Genomic DNA, 25,618 nt, shown 5'->3' on the forward strand with positions numbered 1-25,618 from the left:
TGGCTCTTTTTCTAGTTTAATTTCGCTATTGAAGGTATGGCCTGATATTGAAAAGAACACCACATGTTTCTGTTTGTTGAGCTATTTAGTGGTAGCTTTCATATTAACATAATAATTGGGTTTTTAACATGAATCCGTTAGATTTATCGTTATATATTCACTAACTGTACATTATACGATAAATTAAAATGACTAAGCGAATTCAGCAATATCTATTTCTTCTTTGAAAACGTCTGAATAAAAATCGAAAATTGAATTCATATTGATATTTTTAATTTGTTTCTTTGATCAGAGATCTCTTGCTGTATTTGCCACACTGTCAGTGACGCGAGTCATTTTTCTGATATCATTACTCACTATTAGATAGAAGTTTTAGTAACATTGTGCGGAAATAAATAAACTGTGTCACGAAGTGCAGTTGTAACGATAGTCTTTTTATACAAACGAGGAATTGGAAAGAAATACTATTTGTTGCAAATCACCATAACATTCTACACATTGAATTTCACACAAAAAATTCCCACATAAAAATGACCTCATATAATAACAATTGATTACAACAGAGAAAACAAAAATAATTTCCTATATATATTAATGTATAGAAATAATTTCATCTTTTTGTTTTAGCGCAACCAAATTTGAGTGTTTTCTTATAATTATTATATTAACGATATACAGAAATTCAAATTGTAAAGTTTTAAATCCAACAAAATAGTTTCAATACAATTCGTAAAAACTGCACTTAATTGGTCATTCAACATAATTCATTTTTAGAAATTAGAAAAAAAGTTTAAACGCATACCACAATAGTTATGAAATGATAATGAAAACAAAACTGGACATTATTATCGCTTTATGATTAATGTATTTACTCTCTTCAGCAATTTTTATACATATCTAATTTATCAAAATTAAACCATACACATGTCATCTCTTGATTTCTAATTATGATGACGTATATTGCAATATTAATCAATGTGAATAACCTTGAACGCTTGAATATGCTTTGGTATTTTCATTTTTTTTCCAAATAATTTCAACGGCCTTGGTATAAAATGTGTTTCCTTTGGGACATATAAATACCGAGAAAACAAACAAGTTTTTTATATGTTGCACGAAATATTATCCCGAGGGAATGGGATTGGAGAGACCTAATGTCGAATTGTTCAAGTTCATTCATATTTAAAATGACATTTCCTTGGTGGTGCGCACACGGTAAACATTGCAGTTAACACGCCTGTAGGAAATAAGAGCTCTCTCCCGTATTATATTATGTTTGCCTTATATTGTAGCCATATATATTCTTGTATAAACCTGAAACCCAATATGTCTGTTTACATACTTCGAAGTTGTATGAAATAGCAGAATGGCGAACCTCCCATGCTGTGCCCCTCCCTGGTATTTTTAAACCACCTCCTTGTTACATAAAGTGAACAAACCTCGTACAAATACATTACTCACATAAAAATGACAGGTGCGTGAAATATTCTATTGACTATAAATTATAATAACAATACAATCGTACCTCCCACTTCACAATGGACGTAATGCTATTTTAATGTTAGAGTATTTCTATCGCAAAAATCTAAATTAAACCAAACGCAGGTTAAGTTTAGTGCGCTTTGATACCCGATTACTTGTAAGAAGGTAATGTATTAATGCTTGTTTTGCTAGCCCATGCTGCTTAATGGATTGATGTAAATGCTAATATGATTTATATATGATATGATAATACTTGAGATTCTGAAGAGGGAGAATATCATAAAGGGTAAGTTCAAACAGAATTTTCAATAGAGCCGTCTTCACAACAAAGTATCTACCTTATTATAAACGCGTATATTCCTCAAACACCCATGTGTGGGGTCAAATCTTAATGCGTAGTAATCTAGCCAAAATTGTAATCCCAACACTACAAGGTGCTTCTGGATACATTCGCTTCTACCTGGGAAATTCAATATTTTCGATAAATTGTCAGATCTTTTAACGTTGAATAACATCAATATCACATTATTCGGCACAAATAACGCTTAAGGATCTAATGAAAATCGGCTACATCCGGTGACATCACATTAAATGAACTTTGAACCTGGTTACAAGATTTCCTACTGTGATGTTTCCGCATCAGAGTTTAAGGAATGTTTTGCTGAATAATTGACGAGTGAAAGGTGGTTATCATTAATCCAAACTTAGATTTAGTTATTGGTATCCTTTTGGTAATATTATGAACATAACGATTGTTTGTGTAAACAAAGCTTGATAATGTTTACTAATTTGACTTCGATATATCGCTATCGACAATTGTTTTCACAAAATTTCTTATACTTCTATCAGAAACATTGAAATATGTTTTTTGAGATATTTATCAAAGAAGCAAACGAGATTTTATTTTCAATAAGAATTTCGCGCATACCATTGTACAGTTTCCCACCTCAAAATAAAATAACTCATAAAACCAAATTATCAATGATTCGCTTAAAAACTAGAACATAATGAATTAAAAACAATTCTCTGCGTGTTTCTTAGCTGTGACAACGTAATACATGATATCAATGGAATCAACGTATTAAATATTCAACAAATTAGAGACACAAAACCTCGTAATAATGAAGTTTTGATATATATAGATCTAGACCATACTATACTAACTATAAAATTAGGATTGGTATATACACGTACTTTTTAGTTCTATATTTTGTTTTACGTTTTCCATAATATCTAAATAGGAATATAATCATTTGTATTTTATAACAATCTTTAATATGAATTATAAAATGCAAATTATTTTGAAATGAAGTTTCTATTTGAACAGCTGTATTGTTAAAATGTTGCAATACTATCTTTTCGAAATTAACAACGTTCTAAAAATCATTCAGTGCTTTATTTAGCATTGTCTTGTTGGATTTGTTCACAGAACATGTAATTTATCAATAATCTTATCTGATTTGCACACAAAAATATGAATAACTAAAAGCATTTTTCAAACAAGCATTACACAATTTTCTTTCTATGTATTCATGTCACGATTAACGTTGAACTATTTGACTCATAATCGCAAATATATTGTATGTCTTTATCTTAATTAGTTAAAATTTACAAAAATACATTTTGTTCTTTTACCTCAAAAATACGTTTAATCAATATATTGATAGTTGGAACACTTGACTTAAATCCAAGAATTATCTTACATGTCAACAACATTACTAAGAACATAAAATATTCTCCTGATAACTATAAAAAGATGACAATATCTGAGAGAATTCTGTGCAAGTGATATTGGCTTCAGATCTGGAAATGTACACAACGATAAAAAGGTTTTTAATGATGGTATTAATTTTACATTGAAATCCAATGTTTTCTATAACAAATCTGTACTTGATAGTGAAAAATAAGATTTTTTCTCACTCCAAATGATTTAATGAATACTGCTTTTGTAAATCTATTATGTTTTACCTCAATTGTTCTTTATGGATGTCTACCTATCGAGCCTACATTTTCTCACATTTTTATTAAAATTTTGACAATTAATGGTTTTAGTACTATTTTTGTATAATGTTACAAAAAGTAAGAAATATCGTTAATCGGTGATATACTGGCAACCTTAAAACAGACCACTTATACCCACGCTGTCATTCACTTTAAAGATGATTTCATCTACATCGCTTTACTCATCACCTATCCCCGTTTTACTAGATAAGTAGTAACTCAGAGTTATAATGAACTAAAGCAACCTGTCACGTGATCTATATAGACATACGTCTAAAACATGAATGGAATAGCCTGTATACCAGTGGAGATTCAAACTACTAACTACAACCATCGTCCCTGAATGACCCTAGTTTAAGTGATACTCTTCCCTTTTCTCTGTAATTGACTCTCATTAGGCCAGCCACTCGATCACTTTAACGAGCCTGTTCTATCTATTGTGACGATGGACAGCATCTTGTCGTTCTCCTCCCTCTCCTCATGTGACCTTAACAGGCCTTGATGAACATTTCCTGAAGACTCATAATCTCACTCAAGATTCTCATCTCATCATAAACAACAGCATGTAAAGCAGGCAAAGAATCAGAATACAAAAAATTCCCTCGTTTCTTTAGCAATATTTATTGATTGATTCCTTTCCAGAATGACAGATATTTAGTTTAATGACTTTTTCTCCTTATATTTTTATTTTTATTTTACTAGTAAACATAATAAACAGGTTTAAAGCAACCAATTCATTTCCTTTCTTACATGACATAAAAAAGTATAAAAATTATTTCAAATTTTAAATTGAAAACGTGTTCTTATCCCAATCAATATTTAAAGACATATTCAACATATCAATTAAGATTTTGCTAATTGAAGAAATTTCCAACAACACGTATAGAAAACACCTTTAAAAATTTATCATTAGAGGAAATTGGTGAATTGATTTCTTAATAAAAATGAAATATTAAACAATAGTATCAATCGAGCAAATATTTTATTTTGAAAACGAAATGATAAATTTTATCTTTCATATACTGCAAATGATACAAATCGATCCATTATAACACATATTATCACAGCTTCTTCATCTTAAATCACGATTGATGAAGAAGTCACACCAACACTTTATTTAAACTTAAAAAATGTAGAGCATTGAAAAAAATAACTCAATTTCTTTTTCATTTTTCTTTATTTGTTTGCAATATATTTCTTATATTAGCATAGAATATCCTTGAGTTTACGTATGATTACCTGATTGTTAGAATAAACACACATGTAATGTTTTCGAGGATGTTACCTTATCAAATATTAACAAGGTCATGAAATTCGTCAAATTATGAAAGAAATTAACCCGATAGAACTTGCAAAAGATAATGTAACATTAATGTGAGTAAATACGTGTAGGATAAATCCATCTAAATAAATCATAAGTAAATTTTTGTACTACGTTTCGTTGATGACAATTGTATTTAAACTTAACATTTTCAGGAACCTCAATTGTGATATGTCAATAATTCTTGTTTTATTTCCTACTCTGGTAGTAACTGATGTACTTTTCTATGTCGAATAAGAAATACAATGTAGATCCATACACTGCACTCATCATTTGAATTTATTCAAATTATTCCGTGAATAAGCTCAATACCAGGTATCAAATAGAAGTTAAACAAATACGTTCAGTACAGGATTTGGACCTAAGTGACCAAGTAAAATGAAAATGAAAATATTCAGTTGATAATTGTAATGTCAGATTCCAATTACAATTTACATGTAAATCATAATGTCATAACATATAATAAATGTATTTCATTGACTACCTGCATTCATTTCACCTACTTGAAACGTCAATATATTGTGTGGTCTATTTAAAATAAAAACATGACTTCCTCATTATTATAGTGATTAATCAATGCTTCGACCTTATTTAGTGAAAAAATAATGATGTTTTCAATCCGCGAAGCATGTAGATTTTTAATTGTTGTTTGAAAAAATCAATATGTTTGTGTTAAAATATTAATGAAAATGTGTTTCTTAACGCATTTCAAGGCTTATCTAAATACTATACTGTACAATTGGATCATTCATAGGCGTTCCATAACTGTTTAACAAACATTATTCTATTGTTGTGTAGACCATATAAGTTATTAATTATTAAATTGAGATGTCAGTTAACATCTGATCTATACCACCTTACTATGAAAGACAATTCGGTCACGTAGGCCGAGTCACGTGACCGCCAGGTAAACAGACATATACTTAAGGTTATCTTAGCAATCAGAGCACCATAACAGCTATATCAATTTACTGGAATTCGTTGAAGATTGGAGAATGACTGTATCTATTGAATGACCTCACTGAAGCATTAACACTGACTGACAACAACATGAAGTTTAATATTATATCGTCCTTCAATCACTCTGTCTTCTTATATCGGAATCTCCGTCATTTTGTGTAATAATAGTTGTCTATTGGTATGTAGTTGCATACACATATTAAACTTTCAAGAGCATTAAAAGCATTAGTATTAAAAAAAACCATTCTCTTGTTGATTCAAAGACGTACTGCACATTATTTCCAAATAAAATCCATGTAACATAGAATATGTTATTCTTAATGTCCGGTGTTACTTTGTGCAGTTATGACAAAATGAAAACGAGCTGAAAATCTTAAATTAAAATCAAATATACAGTTAATACACGTATTGCATTATAATAATGATTATAGACAGCAATCAAGATCAAAGTACAGAAGCGGTCTGCCCAACAGAAAAGAACAGAAAACATAAAGTTTTAGAAACAATCATAAAACGTAAAAAGAGGTTGGAACTACGTGTTCCGGAAGAAAAAGCGTTCTGTACCTATTCCATGATACCTGCTTTATAAATTTATGTCACCAAAGGAATCTAGTCACAACATAAAATAAAAACCGTGTGATCAGAATGGAAGCAAATAAAGTGTGTTAATGTCCATCCGTATGGTACATGTAATGATATTATAAGTCATTAACTCGCTACTCTGATGCATATTCACAGACCAGTAAGTGTTATAGAGACTAGTTACCATGCTGATATGAATTTGATGTAATATATGTTATCTGCACGAGTTATGTATGTTTCCTGAATATATATTTTTTAATATTTTGCCAAAGTTGAAATGCATGACAATAGCTACATGTTAACCTAAAGGCATTATTAGATATGATTAAACTAAGACTAAACTCAGTTAATTATGTTATCCCCGACATGGACATTAAAACAGTTGATAATCATATATAAGTTATACAGTATATAATAGGAATAACGACACAAATACATATACAGTGATAAAATAGCAAAGTTGTTAATATTTTTATTTCTGTTGCTGGATACATTTTTTCAAAAAAAAAAATGAAGAAGAAAAAACTGTTGAAAATAAAATATTTCCATGCTATTCTTATGAATTGGAGGCAGTGATGTCGGCTTTGTTATGTGATGGAAAACGGATTCACACAGTTTGTAAACAATTTTTTTTTTCATATCCCGATGAAGTAAAAAATAGTGACATCAGTGCTTAAATAAATGCTTAAATAAATAAATAAATAAATAAATAAATAACCCTGAAATTCAACCACCGATATTTGTTAAAGCACAAACATCGATGCCACACGTCTAAAAACAGCTGATAATTATTTACCAATTATATAGTATATAGAAGGAATAACGACACATATATCAGCTGATAATCATTTACCAATTATATGATATATAGAAGGAATAACGACACATATATCAGCTGATAATCATTCACCAATTATATATTATATAGAAGGAATAACGACACATATATCAGCTGATAATCATTCACCAATTATATATTATATAGTAGGAATAACGACACATATATCAGCTGATAATCATTCACCAATTATATATTATATAGTAGGAATAACGACACATATATCAGCTGATAATCATTCACCAATTATATATTATATAGTAGGAATAACGACACATATATCAGCTGATAATCATTCACCAATTATATATTATATAGTAGGAATAACGACACATATATCAGCTGATAATCATTTACCAATTATATATTATATAGTAGGAATAACGACACATATATCAGCTGATAATCATTTACCAATTATATATTATATAGAAGGAATAACGACACATATATCAGCTGATAATCATTCACCAATTATATATTATATAGTAGGAATAACGACACATATATCAGCTGATAATCATTCACCAATTATATATTATATAGAGGGAATAACGACACATATATCAGCTGATAATCATTCACCAATTATATATTATATAGTAGGAATAACGACACATATATCAGCTGATAATCATTTACCAATTATATAGTATATAGAAGGAATAACGACACATATATCAGCTGATAATTATATACCAATTACATAGTATATAGAAGGAATAACGACACATATATCAGCTGTTTTAGGACGTGTGACATCGAGCTCTTTAAAATGTTAATGCTAATAAAATGATTCAATATATAAACAATTAAAGAAATATATGCTATTTCATATTTTGTGTGGGCTGCAATGCATTAGAAAATGTAATGTCTAAATGAAAACAATTCGATAAATATAAGTCTGAAGTGAATTTATTTATCAATGTAAACATATTACTGACCATGAAACTGCCTACATATTTTTTCTTAATTATACAATGTACATTTACATTAATACATCTGTCTGGTATTGTTAAATATTCTTTCACAATTCAGATTTACTCATTTCAATACATAAAATCGCTGAACCTACATGAAATAACATATTGATATTAAAAACATACCGAATATTACTGGGAACAATTATACTCAAGTATTAACCTTGCAACTTAAATGATCCTAGATGTTAACAGGACTGTTAACAAAATAAACCTTACCAAAGTGAGTGATGAATCTGATAAATGTCAGATAAATAAGATTGCTTTATTACTGAACCTGCCTGAAATTTCATATCAATACATATAGAAATTGTAATTTGCCTGAAAACACGTTTTTGCATAATAAAACCAAATTTGCTTGAAATTTACTTTCCTATGAAATAAATAATTGTGAATCTGTCTGAATTTAACCATCATGGCATACGATGTTGTACTTGCCTGAAGTTATGAGTTTTTCCAAAACAAAATACCAATTCTGCCTGAATGTTGATCACCTTTATCATATCAAATAAAATGCCGAATCTGCCTAAACCAGCTCATTGATACGTAATTATTGCACAATCGACATGGAATTACTCATTTACGCATAAAATTACTAAACCTGTTTGAAAAGCCCAATTCTCATCTAAGCATGGCAAATGCTGAACTTTCCTAATATTACATATATTTAAATATTAAAATTGTACAACCTGCCTAAAATCGTTACTTGCTCAAACTCATATATTGCAAGGAGATGTAAGGCATTATAAATTATAATATACGAATCGAACACGCCCCTAAATGGATTACATATTTCCGAGCTCGAGTTCCCCCACCATAAAATCGGCGCTAGCGATTACGTGTGCAGTAGTTAATGAAGTGACGCCATCATGTAACGTACCGTCAATAATGTTGATTATTTCGACTATCGTGATCCTCGCAACACAAACACACGAAGAGGTTTGTCTTCGCGAAGCACCCATTTCTATGAAGTTTAACATGTATAAAAGTTACATTTGCGCATTTTCCCATGCAGAATTTTTCAACAAACACAAATCACATTACGATAGATATATTTGATTTGACATAATGCCCTTGTACAGTTATTGTAATAGTGGTAAAGTAATCGACCATAAAATGTTCCGTATGATAAAATTGATCACTTGTGAAATTCGGTCGAATGTATAAACCCCGATAAAACAAAGAGGAAAATAAACGCCCTTAATGAAATTGATTACATTTTATTTTATTTCCGGCTTCTTTCATCAATTCTAGAATTGTTCCTATGTTTTAAAAGGTTTTTGTCATGCTAACTGCAATTGTCTATTATTGGTTTATTGGAAATTAACACGGTATGGAATCATATTTTTGAAAATATATTTCATTTATATATATATATTTAAGTTTGAGATATTGTTATTTGTAATTAATATGATATAGTACTGTACTCGTTATAAACGGGAAGTCTCCACACCACGACCGTCGGGTTTACTCACTAAAGCTTTCTCGGGTCGATTAAACATGTTCAGTGTATGCTCCAGCACGGAGAAAGAGTATGAAGTTAAGTAAGCATACAGAGGGACATGCTGGTAGTAACCAGTACGATCAAAGGCATATATCTTTCGACTTTATTCCAATATTACTTTAAACTGGATGTTGTGGGCAATGAATTAGACAGAAACAGCACAACTTATGAATTTCCTACGTGGTTTAATAGAGATATGTTTGTTAGAGTTGAAAGTGTTTTCATCTGTCGCAAACAGCGTTAGTAGGGTTACATCGAAAATCATGTGAGGTCAATCATTAGCCAATGTTCCATAAAGGAACGGTTGGCCAAGGAGAATAAGAAAATTGGCGGCAAAGTCTTTGACTCATATGAGTTGGCAGACGACAACTAGAGACCAAATCTACCTTGTGATCAGGCATGATTACCCTCACCAAATTCAATTGCGCGAGATTGTGAAAAATTGGCTTTCCTACTCGCACTGGTCTGGCTAGGAATTTTCCGCCCAGTGACGAACGATTTAATTTCAGCATCTTGCCCAATAAGACGTGAAATTTAGGATGTAATGAAAATCCATTGATATTGAGCGACATCCAAAATGCACGTTTTGTATTCGCTTGAGTGCTCACCTCATCGGGGGATGAGCACATCTCTTCTCCGTCGGCAATTATTTCTTTCATTCCATAATTTTGGTTGCGTATCGGGGGAGACCAACTCTCAAAATAGTCGTGATCATCCATCTTGTCTGAAACTTGTTTAACATGATTTTCAAGAGAGACCAGAACTCGTTTCTTCCGGCAATATTTTTCCTTTTGTTAAGAAGAGAGGCTTTCAGTGACACTGACTCTATTCTCGCTAGAAGATTAATTGATCTTCGTTTTAAGCAGCCCTGCATACTTTCAGATATCTTTTATTTAATTAAGAGTATGTCGCTACTCCGATGTGTGTAAATCACATTGAACCCCCAATTTACAAGCAAATAAATTCTCTATTCCGTCAAAATTTACATCGCTAATAGATATAACGGCTATCGGGCTACGTCAATTTGTCGCCTGGCCTCTGCAGACAACTTCGTTTCCACCGCTTATAAAGTGCCTCTAAATTCTGCCTCCAATTGTGTGGAAATTTGTTTCCTTAAGCGAGCAACATTGCAGATCATAAAACATATAAATTACTCCTGGACCGTAGGAATATATTGGCAAAATGTTCAATCCTTGACCGGCAAATGAATATGTTAGAACTAGTGATGGCGTTTCGTGCGATTTATTTCAATAATTAGCGAAAGTGATTGAAAAGATGCAATTTATTCCAGCAAAGTAGTCTGCCTGGAATGTCCTTCATTACAGAGTGTAATGTTGATCCAAACACAATTCTTCTTCTTTCGGAATGCAAGTACAAGTACTAAACCCACACAACAGACTAAATCATCGAATAAAGAAAACAAATAAAATTCTCATTTATTATTTGCTTGTCAGCGATAACGATATTCGTAACAGCATTGCAAGCGTTTGTTTCCTCGTGCAAGCATTGCACATGACAAAGGTTAGGACCCACATCCCTACCCTCTCCTCCCAACCCTCCCCCTACCTCCAAGTCCTTAAACGTTTAGGTCTGTTGACAGTCTGGTGCAATCTATTAGGTTCATGTGAATCAAAAGAACAAAACTAAAACACTAACGAGTAAAATAGTAGAAATGGCTCTATAATCTTAGAAAGGTCTTTTGACGAGTATGTTGACGCTAATAATACGTTATCTAAGACGGAGTAGAAAATATATCAAACACATTTCTGATAACGTTTTTCTATAAATCTATAATTTCATCCATATTAAGATATAAAAGATAGGATCAGCAAAAAAAAATATATATATATATATCAAATCAAGTTGAATCTGAAGTAAAGTAAAGAATTTTTGTCTTAGGATAATACGGTTTGATTGAGACAATTGAGAAGGATATACACTTGTTATTTGTTCCTTTATTATAAAACTGAAAAAATCAAATCATTTAACATAACAATGACCATCATCTATCTTTCTATATCTTTTCCACAAACTGTAGGGACACACCAAACACCACCCATACTATAAAACATAATTGTTTAATCAAGAAGTTCCTACATTTGAAGGTATACTTTTGCGTCTTCGGGTTAAAATATAAAGACATTTGCAAGAGCTAACATAAAGATATCAGTTTGAGAAATAATTAGCAGGCCAGGTATGATATTTATTCATATTATTTTATTATATGATATTTAGACAGCTACAGAGTAAATACATTTCTGTAGCTGTCTCAATAACAATTTGGATGATAGTATCATGTTGGTCTTCCGTTTTGAAACATGAATAGATAATAAAATTATAACAGTTCTCCCTGTCCAAATTCCAAAAACCTATTAAGTTCACAAGAATAATTTATTTGATGTAATGTGGAATTTTAAAGTTCTACGAAAGCTTGTTATTCTAATCAATGTAAAAAATATATGATAAAAGCGAAGAGCTTGCTATTAATATAATGATGACAAGAGAAAAATCGTTCAATAAAAATATATAATGAAGTAAGAAAATATCTAATCGTAAAATTAGACAAACAAGATGTTTGATACTTTTGACAAAACACTTTTTACGTTATGGAATTACAAACCATCTGCATGTATTGGGTGAATAGTAAAAAGGATAGACAAATATTAAGCGTCTTGAACTATTAGAAAACATCATACTGTTATAAATTTTGTCATACATCCAGGAATCATCACAGTCAAAAATACTAATAACACACTCTCTAATGAGTGATATTAAACCAGTGAACTGATTTCCAATTCATGCCAGTTATAAATGAAATTAGGAACGAAATATCAATCTTTAAGTGACGAACAGGTCGATTTTGATTGGGGTTATTCTTCACGAGTTTACTTTGTTACTGCACAAGTCACTAAAATAAATCGCACGCGAAAGAGATTTGTTTTATTGCAGATATATTTGATCCTAGTTACAGAATCTTCAATAGTACATTGTAGTGATATAATAACATGTAGCAAAATTATTCAACAGCACTACAATAAATAACGCAAAGTCATATCAGCATAGATATTTCTTAGGAACGTCGTATTTCGACCAATCTTGACAGAAATAGCTTTCTTCCTGCTGTGGTACTGACTGAAATGATTTGATTATTATTTGACTAATCGTCCGAGAGCTTGAAATGGTGGCCACAGCTTGATGCTGAGGCTGGGGTTAATCATTAGCACTACCATCCGAACCCGTATTTGATTTTAGGCCCACATTACGATGGAAATACGAATTAAGTGTATTAATCGGGACTCGCTGCATCAATTTAGATGCTGAGCGGTTGTCATAATTTACATAGTCGAGACAGACAAAGATAGCGAATCACAGGTAATCTTTTACAACTGACCATCTGTAACATAGCAGTCCCTGTCCTTTTGTTAGCGGGTAATGTAGTCCTGTAGCCCTGGCGCTGTAACAATGACCACTGAACAATACTGCTATTGGTCTGAAGAGGTGCACACCCCCTCCACGTTTGTAGTAAGTGGTTTGTTTGATGGGATTCTCGAGTAATCGATGATCTGATCAACACCACCATGTTTGTCCATAATGGCCAAACATTCACTTATTAAATTTACACTTCTTTTAAGTTGTTGTTCGTTATAATGTATCCAATAAAGCCTTTCAAATTACTGTAAAGTCGTGTTTGGAGAGGAATGTATACTTAGTGTATTAGTTTGCAAGAAAAGAATGGAATAGATATTTGCAATGTGTGAATATGTCATTTACATGTATAATTAATTTGATAGTTGTTTTTATCGAGTGGCAATTAGAGTTGCCGTTTCAGATTGAGACTACAGGGCTTTATTTGATTTACATATTAAAATAATTAAGCTATATCACTTCAAACAGGTACCACCATTTGATAGCGTTATCGTAGTGCGAGTAGCTGTTCGTATAATGATATTATTTCAAGATTGAGATACTCATCAAGGACGTTCTTTTCTAAGGTTGACAAAACCATGTATTTACCTCATTAAAAGTTCATACTAACAAGTACTGAGTTATAAATAAAAAAAACATATAGGAAATTAAGCAATCAATGGAAAATGTTAAATAAATTTCCATTTCGCGTATCGTTGAGGTGTTTTCTTCCTATCATTCAACAATTGATATCATTTTCTTTCTATCCTCGAATCATTGATGTTATCTCCTATCCTCGAATCGTTGATGTGTTTTCTTTCTATCTTCGAATCGTTGATGTGTTTTTTTTCTATCTTCGAATCGTTGATGTGTTTTCTTTCTATCTTCGAATCGTTGATGTTTTATCTTCATTTCGTTAAGAAGCATATGACCGTCCATTCTAGAGAGAGTTTCTGTACATGCGTCTGTTCAGTTTGATATATATATGTCACTTCTAACAACTTTCATAAAAAGCGCAGTGATTGTCTCTAAGAATAAGTATATAGCGACACCATCTACGTTTCTTGAAATATGTTTTTTATATTAACATGAAAAAGTCAATAAGCTAATCATTGGAAATAGTACAGTGTAACTATGCATTTCCATGAGGAAAGGGGTGATATTAGATTAGATATGTCTGCGACCACCACAATTGTGAAAATTGCATTCACTACTCATTTAGATTCATTATAGATGTAATCTAATTGTAATATATGTTAATCATAAACTGGTAACATAATAAGGAATTAAACAAAAGAATAGTGTAAACAGAATCTATCTGAAACATATGAAATCAATGTATATCTAAGACATATATAATCAATGTCTATCTAAAGCATAGATAATGTATGCCTATCTAAAATATAGATAATGCATGCAAACTGTAGGTGGCCGTCTCTTTCGTTTCACAGTGTCATAATAAAATTAAAAAACATAATCTACGATAAGTCTTCGTAAAGAAATGCAGCATGGTTGGTTGCTCAACGTAGAAATCCATGCATTATCTCCCCCGCACAAGGTTACGTAATTACGTGGAATCTGATGACAAATCGTTATATAGATCTAGTTGGTTGACTAGAGAAGCACAAACTATAATACAAACACGTATATATCATATAGTGTGTAAAGAACACCGGCAATGCTATCCATACTTCTGCAAGCATACAAACACGTCACTAATCAGGGAGAAACATTCTGTCGGTTTGGGCAACCATATGAAATAAACATGGCGGCGAGTTCGGCTTCCTCTTAGAGCAGTGTAAGGCGACAAGCCTCACTTTAACACGCGATTAAGAGTGTATAATGAAAAGGTCAATTTTCTTTCAGCTTCATGTGTCCTAAATCATATATTGGCAGGGACAGAATATAAAAGACGAAAAGGATATCTCAATGAAGAACATTAATCACGTGTTTCCGGTTTGAGAGTGACAGATAATTGTACGTTGTTCGTAGGAGATAATCTACCAATCAGAGATGATTAAATTAAATACTGTTACACAGTCTTGTTAAAATATTATTTACGACGACAGCATTCCTTTTTATATAGAATATTAATTCGATTTAGGTATTGTACATCTCTATATGGGTTATGTATCAGTAACTAACATAATGTCTTTATCTTCCGACGTATTTAAATTTTATTATCATTTTTATCATTTCAGGCTCACAAACGAAGAGCATATTAACACAGAAAAGGGATTTGGCAAATTCGGTAAGATATACCTTATTTAAGTATTCAATGATGCCTATAATTAATAATGATTAGTGGATTTCTGTTTCATGTGTATCGTGCAAAATAGATATATAAACAGTCCTTGTTTTCAATTTTCAATTATTTGCCAATAGACTTTCAATCATTCCAATAATAAAGTCGCATTGTCAACGTTTAAATGAATACTGAAAATATACAATACCGTAGTACATTTTTGTCTTGGTATGCAGCAAATTGAAAATATAACTTCAAACGATTTACATAATTTCCCTTTGGCATTTGACGTCACACTTGAGATGACGTCACCATAGCTTCAATTTTAAGAGTGCTTATTCAGCATATCAAAAAAGAAATGCAAAAACAAGATCTTGCATTTCGATTTGTAACTGTCTCCAGCATAGAAAATACAATTATGACATATCCGTTTTACATCCAATGTCAATTTACTAATATGATAGACGTAATCTTGTGAATAAACAGATATGACAAATTATATAAAAAATATGAACAATTATATAAATGTAACATTTCATATAGCAAAGAGGACGAGTTATTTTAACATCAAGAAGAAAAAAACATAACAAAACAGGACTATCTATATATTAGTTAGGAATTTGATAACAAAAAAAAAATCGACACATTATTTTTTCCCAAGGTAATTACACTGTCAAAGTAAAAATACATAATGAAAAGATATTGAGCAAACTTTGCTGTAAGAATAGGACCGAAATTCAGGTCGCAATTTACACAGGATAACTTACTTTGGAAAAATAATCTATAAATAATATTTAAAACAAAAATGATAGATAAAATATGAAAAAGGACAACATGATCATTTTTTTAATATAAATGAAACAACTTATATAAAAAAAACTGTAATTAAAGGAATATCAAAGCATATTTTGAAAATATGAAATAACAAACTATAGCATGTTATCACGAAACATTGAAAAGGATTAATTATATAATATGTATAACATTATTACTGGTCAAAGGCGACTTAATCTTAAAGTTGGAAGAGACCAAACGTAATGACCAGAAACTTGTTGCGTTAATTTGATTAAAAACAAGAGGTAACTACATTTATGTATATCAATTTGTGGTTGTATTTCAAAATATTAATAACATAAGTATTTATTTTTAAGATCATTGTAGAGACTTCATACGTTTTAAGCAAACCAAAATATTTAAAACATAGGAATGTGGACGTAGATAATAAAAACAATGGTATAACTATACTAACATCTAGGCTATGTAACAAATTGTAATTGTAATATGATATAAAGTGGTCATTGTTACAGCGCCAGGACAACAAAAGTGTTTCCATCGTATAAGATCGATGACGTTCCAAAAATGGGTAACACTGTCAATACCTCGTCTTTCATTGGATAATATCAAACATTTACTCAATATAATTTAGCATAGTTATGATTTAAAATGAACTTAAACAGGTCTGAGGACTACTTAAATACTATATAAATTCTACAGCGTTATAATGCCAAACACACACACACTATCTTTTGTTACTAAACATTAATATTTAGAACAATAATTTATGTTTTAATAAAGATGAATTCCGCCTTAAAATCTCAAACTCGTAAAAACATTTATATGTCTCGATTGATTCATTGTTGATATCTCATTTATGAAGAGATATATGCATGTATACATTGCATTCACTATACAGATTCAAGACCGGCTATTTAGCAATAACTTGTATTTCGTGAAAGGGAACATTTTTAGATAAATGAATATAACTGCTTCAAATGAGCAGTGTATGCTTTTAAATGGGAAACAATCGCGTGTTTATATAATTTGATGATCATGTTAGTATTTTTACTTCTCCAAATCACTGGTACTTCGTGGATTTTGTTTAAGCATTAAATCGCTGAAAGAGTCGACCAACAGTTCAAAGTATAGCAAACTGACTATTCCGGAAACGTTTAACAATAAATAACGATGTCATTAACACTTTGATCAAAACAAGTGATCATGCATTATGTGTTACAACGGAAATGATTTTATTACTGATAATATTAGCATTTATTGTGATTTTGTTCAATAATTTATTAACTTACAAAATGTACATTACCGATAAGAGAAATCAACTGTTAAATATACTTGTACTTACTTTTCAAAATATAAGAAATGATGTAGTTAATTATTCATATTATCTCAATGTTATACATGGCATGTAATTTACTTAATTTGTTTATCTGTAACCCTGGCCAATACTAGCCGCAGTATTAATGATACCGCTTGGCTAGAGAGAAATTCTCTTTGGCTCGATCGGTTGAGCGTCAGATTAGTAATTCAGAGGTCCCGAGTTCGACTCTAGCAGAGACAGTGATTGAATTTATTATAAATCCTGCATCCTGTTACATATCTCATCTTGACCCTGACTTCTTCTCAACTCCCTCTGCTCATATCCCTTCCTACCTAAACCCAAGTGTTCTCAAATAAGCACATTTGTATTTATATTAAATATGTAAGACCATCAATACATTAATTCAATCCTTGAGTGATTGAGTGAGTAAACACGTGAATTACTCAGTGAGTGAGTAAGTGGACAAATGAGTAAATCAGTGAGTAAGTGTTTGAATAAGCCAGTCACTGGCTTAATTAAAAAGTCAGATATGTGTGAAAAGATTACAAACAACGCGATGGTCTTGTATATCATTCTTAATGGGATATTTTCAATGGCAAAGAACTCATATACTAAGCGTTTGTAAAAGTGATATTTTCGTCCTCGGCGTAATTGAAAAACCAGAAAAAATGCAATCCATATCTCCATTTCGGCATGTCGTGACCTCCTTATTTTGGTTATGTGAAGTACCGAATGGGACCTGTAAAGCCGGGTTCTAAATTTGGCGGCCGACAACTGCAATAAAACGTCTTATTGTGTACGCTGGTCTTTATTTCAAATTGTCTCTTTAGAACACAGTAATCCCAACATTTCTTTATGGAGGAAGAGAATGACATATGCCTCTCAGTGCACGTTAAACCTACTTTTTGTGTTATTATACGTTTGGAATGCACTCTGGGGCCTCTAATATACGGCCCAAATGGAAATCCGGATCCACCATCTGGTTATTGGTGCCTTTGAACTTCCAATTAAAGAGATAATGGGCCAGCCACTTCAAATAAAATACTGTAGACTTTTCTAGGGTATGATTACACCCGTTTACATTAAATATAACTCGCATATAAACGGTTCCGAATCACGTTTCAATTAAACAAAAATAATCAATATGCCGTATAAGTGTTTTTAAAGGAAAGTAGTTCTCCTGGTACTCGGTCGAGCTGCGTTGGCCGATATCCAATATGAGATATATCACCCTGCAGAATTCATGGCCGGATCATAGACTCGCTTAATCAAATATTCGCGAGTGGTGGAATGCCAAAGTAACATTATTGCTATATGAGGACAATGAACGATATCAATAAATAAAGGCAAACAACAGCAAAGGCATGAGATATATTTCGTAAGTTCCATATTTATTGTACTGTATCATCGCAATGTATTTTGTTTTTTGTTTCACATTCCCCCTATACATATTTCTTTTAAGACGCATTATATTTCTGTAAGGACACAATAAGTGTCAATATGTAGCAAAAAATATAGGAAGGAACAAAGCATTTAACAAAATTTCTCTCTTAAATCTTCAATTTCTCTCTTAAAGTTTCCATTTCAAATGCAATTTGTATTGTATTGTAAAACATTCTAGAAAATGACAGTGGTGTGCATTAAAATGGCTTGGAATCTGTCTTTATATAAGATTACTTCATAGAATTTAATCAAAAACATGTAATGTATTAGCACTAGAAGTATCAAAATGGATGGCATCAGAGAAATATTTAGTACTTTTAGAACTTATCTGTAATGTTGTGCACAACACTAATACTTAGGAGGTGTCTGAATGCGAAACCTGAAACACTCAATGGCAATAATAATATTCTTAAACCGAAAATAAAAAATCACTTGTAAATCAATTACTGACTATCTATATTTCTGGTGTCATTTCGACTAAATATCATTATAATTTGATGTCCATTTACCTCCCAGCTAAGCATTTCATCTTAAAAAAAAATCTTAAGACATTTTAAGAGGAATTTTCGATTTTTTGTTTTACATCTTTAAATTAAATTATGTCTCTCAATTAAGAGTTTTTTATCATATGAATGTCCAATGTCTAAATATTTTTTGTTTGCGTAATCATTTTTAAAAGTTGATTACAGATAATATGCGTACATTATACTATGATACTGTTTTGAGAAGAAAAAAATAGAAATCTATTATAAAGTATCTACTAATATAAATATTTAGCTTTGATCTTCTGTTAGACCAGGTTTATTGTAGATGACCTTGATTCTTCGGAAACAAATTGATTTCTGTGACGAACGTGTTTTAGAAATGTCGGACCATCTTCTTTGTTGACATCCTTCTTGTGTAGATGATTGAGTAAGAGGTAAATGTCTTATAATTCTTCGTAGTCACCAGATAATTGTATTGATTTTGGCGATTATTTTGTGTCATCTTCATCCGATGACGTTGTTCCCTCGTACATTGTATGATAAAACGTGTCCTCTTATCTTGACAATGCTACTTGCCAATGACGATTATGTATTAAAAGCATTTTCAATTTTGCTGAAGTCTTTTGGTTCTGTATTACTCTAGAGATGATTAGATTTTCGTTTCGTTTCATTTTTCTTACAAATATACATCTTATTAATTGCCTCAACCACATTTACATCATACAATGCAAAATTATAATTGAAAACATGAGCATTTACATATGAAAATCGAATATTGAATTTAAACATTGGATATTGAATTTAAGTAAAATGTAAAGAGAGAATAAATGTATAATCATTATTTTCAAGTAAGGAATATTCTTGATAAGTATTGATTTCTTATGAAAGAAGTTGATATTGAACACCGCCAATAGATGTTGAATTTAGGTAATTGTTGACCTTTATCACTATTGTTTCTTTACATATTACAGATCTATTGCCGTTGTAGATAGGTATCCATTCCGACGTCATTATTTTGTGAACAAAATTATGATGTCGTTTTTATTTAACTTTGAAAAGTATGACGTTACGCTTTTAAACACACGACGTCACAACCAATACATACCCACAAGGACAGATAACTCTTTAGTATAATAATACAGGATAGCACATCATCCATTGACACAGGGTTACTGTATATGTGAATATATTCGTGAGTGCTTAATTTTGTGATGTGCAAGACTACAAATTTCATGTCGGTATTACTTTCGCGATACATACAGTTTTTTAAAATGTAGTTCATATAATCACAAAATATTACGCGCGGTGAAAACAAATCGAGGTGAAGAGGTCTTACGTATTAAGCGAACTCCCCCACACGTGATTTCCGCGTTTACAGTATCTTGGTAAACTATTTGATCAAGGAGGGTGGTACATCTAATGCAGGCTACATTCACAGCATGAGTCCACACTACACGTGTTTATAAGCATAACAACACACAGTTCATGTATACATCTGGTTTACATGTGCTTCATAAGTTCAGTATCTGATTTGTAGTAACGTTGATGAAATTGGAGATTGTTATGGAAATCTCTTAATGACTTCGTAACTATTATTGAGGTGCAATATGTAATCACTTCTACAGAAAAAAGTTTGAATGAATTGTTATGAAATTTGCGTTCGATACTTTATTTTTTTCAGTTATGGAATTTTTTACTCGCAGACAATTTAAACCTGACTTTAGTGTACGTTTTATTAGTATAAGCATTTTACAATTATGCATGTTTATTTGCTGTTAGAGTTTTTAATTCAATATTCTTTAATACAGATAATCTAGTCTATTGATCTAGGTTATATTAGCATATAAAATTAGGAGTTTACGATATAGCAGAGACCACACTTCAATTAGTTTCGTTCTCAAATCGCATCATTCGGGGGGTTAATTCTCTGCGATCTATGGCCTCCAGTCATTAGCAAAACGCTTCCATCTACCGAAACAATGTGTTAAAATAGCACATATATCATAAATGAAAATCACATCCAAACGCTTGCCCTTTTGTCATAACATTAAGTGAATTTAGTCAATTTGAATTGTATCTGTGGATATTTGAATTATGTTTTAACAGAGAGTGAAATTGTGATTCAGATATATCTTATATTCACAAATTCTGGTTTGCGTCTTTGCAATGATTAAGATTAAGAGCAAAAATTGATACATATTAGAAATAATTAAGGCTTAAACGCTAATATCCTACCTAAAAAATCTAAAAATATTTAGGTGGAAAAAACACATTTTCAAGTTCACGTTATTTTATAATTTGCTATAAATAGGTGCATTTTTGATCTGATTTTAAAAGTTTTTGTTGTAGTTTACAGATAATTATCTTTAATATACTTGATATCAATAAATCAGAAATGTTGTTTTTCTTCAATTAATGGTTAGAAATTAACCGATAATATATTTATGCGATACAGTTTTTAGAAGTTTAGAAAAGTATTCTTTACTGTTGTGTTTTCTTTCTTTTTACTTATTAATCGTGAAGGAAGAGTCATATAAATCCCTAGTCCTGTTCGGTTGATAGTTTTGGTACCCCTAGGATGACTCCCTAAGGTCAAATGTGAAGTGTTGTCTGGACACAATTGAGATTCCTTTTATTTTCTTGTCTTTTAATTGACCATTTAGAAGCTTCATCCTAAATTCTAGATTGCAATATGACTCTAATTCCACTAGATGCGAGAAGATTAAAATTTGTGAGCTTTTCACATTGAAGAATGTCACAATGTGTGAGACGTGTCAGCGCTTTTCACGTCTATGGAGTGACAACAATTTTGTCACTGTCCAGTATATTTATAATCGTTCAAACTTTATTAGACTAGTGCTCCCATTGTGTTGATATCTGCATTGCAGACAGACAGAAAAGTCATATTTAGCATCAGAATACTCTACAAGTCAGCCTGTCTCCTTCCGTGAGCTTTTAGGCGTCCGACAAAATATTAACCTCTTGAAAACCAGACGAGGCAGAAAGCAACACTTTTGCTATAATTCAAAACGTTTTGGAATGCAATAACGTTTCATTTTTTTCTAAGGTTGCAGTACATGCTATCAAAACATGGAATTTCTTTTGTAGTTTGAATTCGTGAATTAAATATTTGAAATGCATGACACTTTACCAATAGTATGCATCCACAAATCATGTCAATATTCGCCTCGATTATACAGAAATTATAGAAAATTAAAAGCGATCTCGTGTCAAACGACCATGTCAAACGTTTTCTGAGCATCATTTTTTCTGCAAAATTTCCCCAAAACGTCAACTCCATGTACGTTTCATTTGAGATTTTAAATCATATAAACCTACAATTTATGTATGTCATGCACATCAATCATGCATCTGTATATTAATATTGATGCAATAAAAATAAATTGCTTAATTTGACATTTACAACTGTCTTCAGAACAAAACATAGCCGAGTGAAATTTGCATGTGTATAGTATGCATCGTTAGATGCGTAGCCTTAAACTTGTAGATACAATAGAATAATAATTGCTAAATTTAAAGATGCTCCACCGCCGACAGAGCATAAATGATGTTAATCATTTGAACAATAATTGGTGTTTAATCTTGTATATATATGCCTAATTAACACAAAAAATAATATAAAATAATTTATTTCGCCTTTGGTGCATGCGCAATCAGTACTTCATTCAATATAGGATATAGTGTCACAGAATTTTTTCGGGATGCAATTAATTATTTTTCATATTTTTAACTTGAAGTAAAATTAGAAGCTCAAACTTTTCAATGGTGGTAATGGTGTAAAGTAAGTAACTTTTGTAACTGAAGAAAAATACTCAATCGTCTGCTCCTGTTTTTTATAATGAAAAAATACCATTTGTCAGCGGTGGAGCATCTTTAACATATAGCAACTATCTATAGAAACATATAAGCATGAAAACATGTTGCATAGATAATCTGTAAAGAGATATAAATACATGGTTCATTTGAATTATTCCTGATGGCATCATATATTTATTTATTACAAAAATATGAAACAAAATATGAAATTGAAATGAGTATTTGTTTATTCCATACTTTGTTGATGTAATGCAATATGTATGGAAAAAATAACTTCTTATGCTGTTTATGAACTTAAAGAGCTTAGTTGTTATTTTTTAATTATTTAGTTAATTGATGCAATCGGTAGCATATGATACCGTTATCTTCAAGTTTGTTGTAAATTATATCAGTAGTGTAATTTATTTATTTCCATTTCAATTTGTTTTGATAATAATAACGTGAAATTTAATCCATTTTTGTGATTTTTTTTGCCTACGATTTTTTTTACGTTTTATAAATATTGATATTTTGTCAACAGTTTATCCAAAGGCTAAATAAAAAAAGTAACAATAGACTTTATTTATGCTTTTGATCTGCCACAAATATGAACCTTAATCAATTATTACATTAAGCTTTAAGTTATAATTATATTTTTTCAAACAAATCAGATCGATATTTTTAAACAACATCAAGCTTCTTTAAAGGTTAATTAGGATATAAAAATCAATTCCCAGTTATTAAGATTTCTTCAATGAATAAATACCACTTATCTTGAACGTAACAGATATTTCGCTCTGCAGACAGATTTGCACGGTATGTCGCTTTAAGATTGCGCTGAAGGTGAGAGTAAATGTTTGATCAAAGAGGCAACAAGTGCACTGGAACAGTTGATGGGATTATTATAGATGTTTCTAGTGCAGTATGATTATCACCAATAATCCATCCCTAGGCTTACTCATATAAACAGTGGTAGAAAATCTTACGATATTGGAGGGATGAGGTGAGAAGATTCTATATCTCAACGACAACATTAATAAAGCTGATAAGAATAGAATTTTAACAAGTAATTAGTATTTTCTTGAAAACGTACTATAGGTTGCCTAAGGGAGAAAATATGGATATGAGAAATTTCGTAGTTGGATAGCTTTGCTATCTTTTGATTTTATCATGTTGTCATAGTAATATCAACTTACCAAAGATAATAAGAGGGCGGTGGTAAAATTGATCGTAATAGTGTAAAATAGGTTGATAAGGCAATGCACGTGCATGTGCAACAGAATATTTTTCATCACTGTGTATATAAAATATGCGGGGAATATCTTTCAGGAAAATATCAAATCAGTAGATTAAACCAGAATTCCTAGAATATTTTTTTCCTGTGAAATCAAATCGCTTGATAAAAATAAAAGGGAATACTGGTAGAAATGAACTTTAGTTAAAAGTTTAAGTTACATTTTTAGCGATAATCCATGTTTTTGTTTTTTCTTCATCATTTAGAGATTTCGATAGTATATTTTTATTCCTAGTTTTTAATGAATTTTAGCGTCAGTCTAGCGTATAAATGATACAGAGAAAATCGAGATATTATTTTTGTTAATTTGAAAGTAATATAGATATGACCATTTTCCTTGATTCATTTACCAACCCCATGTGTTTATGTCCACACATTGATGTTTATTGCATGCGGCCTGTTCAAAAACTTTATTAACTCACGAGATATATTCACTTCCTAGTAACCATTTTGTTTTGTTTATGATTTCAGAATTTGCCTAGTAACGATATGTTCGTATCTCAATCACATTAACCGAGAAGTGATAAAAAGATGATGACAAGTCTAATTAAATCTTGTATTTTTCCAAAGAACAATTTAGTGTAGTTAATTTATATTTGTTTACTTTGGTGGCGTTTCCGATCGATTTGTTCATTCTCTTATAGATCCATTATTTCCATTATTCGGGAAAATGTTGTATAAGATTGGACAATAAAAATCGAACATTACTGTAGATTTCTAATTGCAAAACAAAACCGACAATAGATGATGACGTTCGCGTTTAATTGAAATATCGTGATATACATTTAATTACTAAAATGTTGTAAATGGAATTTCATTAATTCTTATCTAGTTAAAATGTCCTTGTCGAATGAAAATGACATTTGGAAATGACATTTTCATCATTTGACAGTTTGCTTTTTATCACTGTCAATAAATCAATTGGTAATGAAATTTCTGCAAAGCCTTGTAAACGTAGTTATACTATCAGATGACCAATGCTAAGGTCAAATGAGTTATTGACATTCATTGCCCTATAATCATCGGATTTATCATCCTCGTTTTTAAAAGTTTCAACACAGAAAGAGACAATTTTCGACTGACATATAGTGCAGTAATTTTGCCGCTGCATGAGGAGGTAATATTAAAATGTGATAATAAAAAATAAAT

General features: G+C 31.0%; 1 protein-coding gene across 2 annotated transcripts in view; it reads left to right on the top strand.

Moving 5' to 3' along the window:
- Positions 1-1,611: 1,611 nt before the first annotated feature.
- LOC138329713 (paired box protein Pax-6-like) overlaps positions 1,612-25,618 on the top strand; it is an 80,243-nt gene continuing 56,236 nt past the window's right edge. Inside the window, exons 1-2 of one of the 2 annotated variants that reach the window (XM_069276982.1) lie at positions 1,612-1,647; positions 15,275-15,324. The gene's annotated coding sequence lies outside the window, so the exon portion shown is untranslated. Of the gene's footprint in view, positions 1,648-1,750; positions 1,769-15,274; positions 15,325-25,618 lie in introns of those variants that run through there. The other variant, XM_069276983.1, reaches the window with a different exon arrangement.

This window comes from Argopecten irradians, chromosome 8 (assembly GCF_041381155.1).
Source record: "Argopecten irradians isolate NY chromosome 8, Ai_NY, whole genome shotgun sequence".
NCBI classification, from domain to species: Eukaryota; Metazoa; Mollusca; class Bivalvia; order Pectinida; family Pectinidae; genus Argopecten; species Argopecten irradians.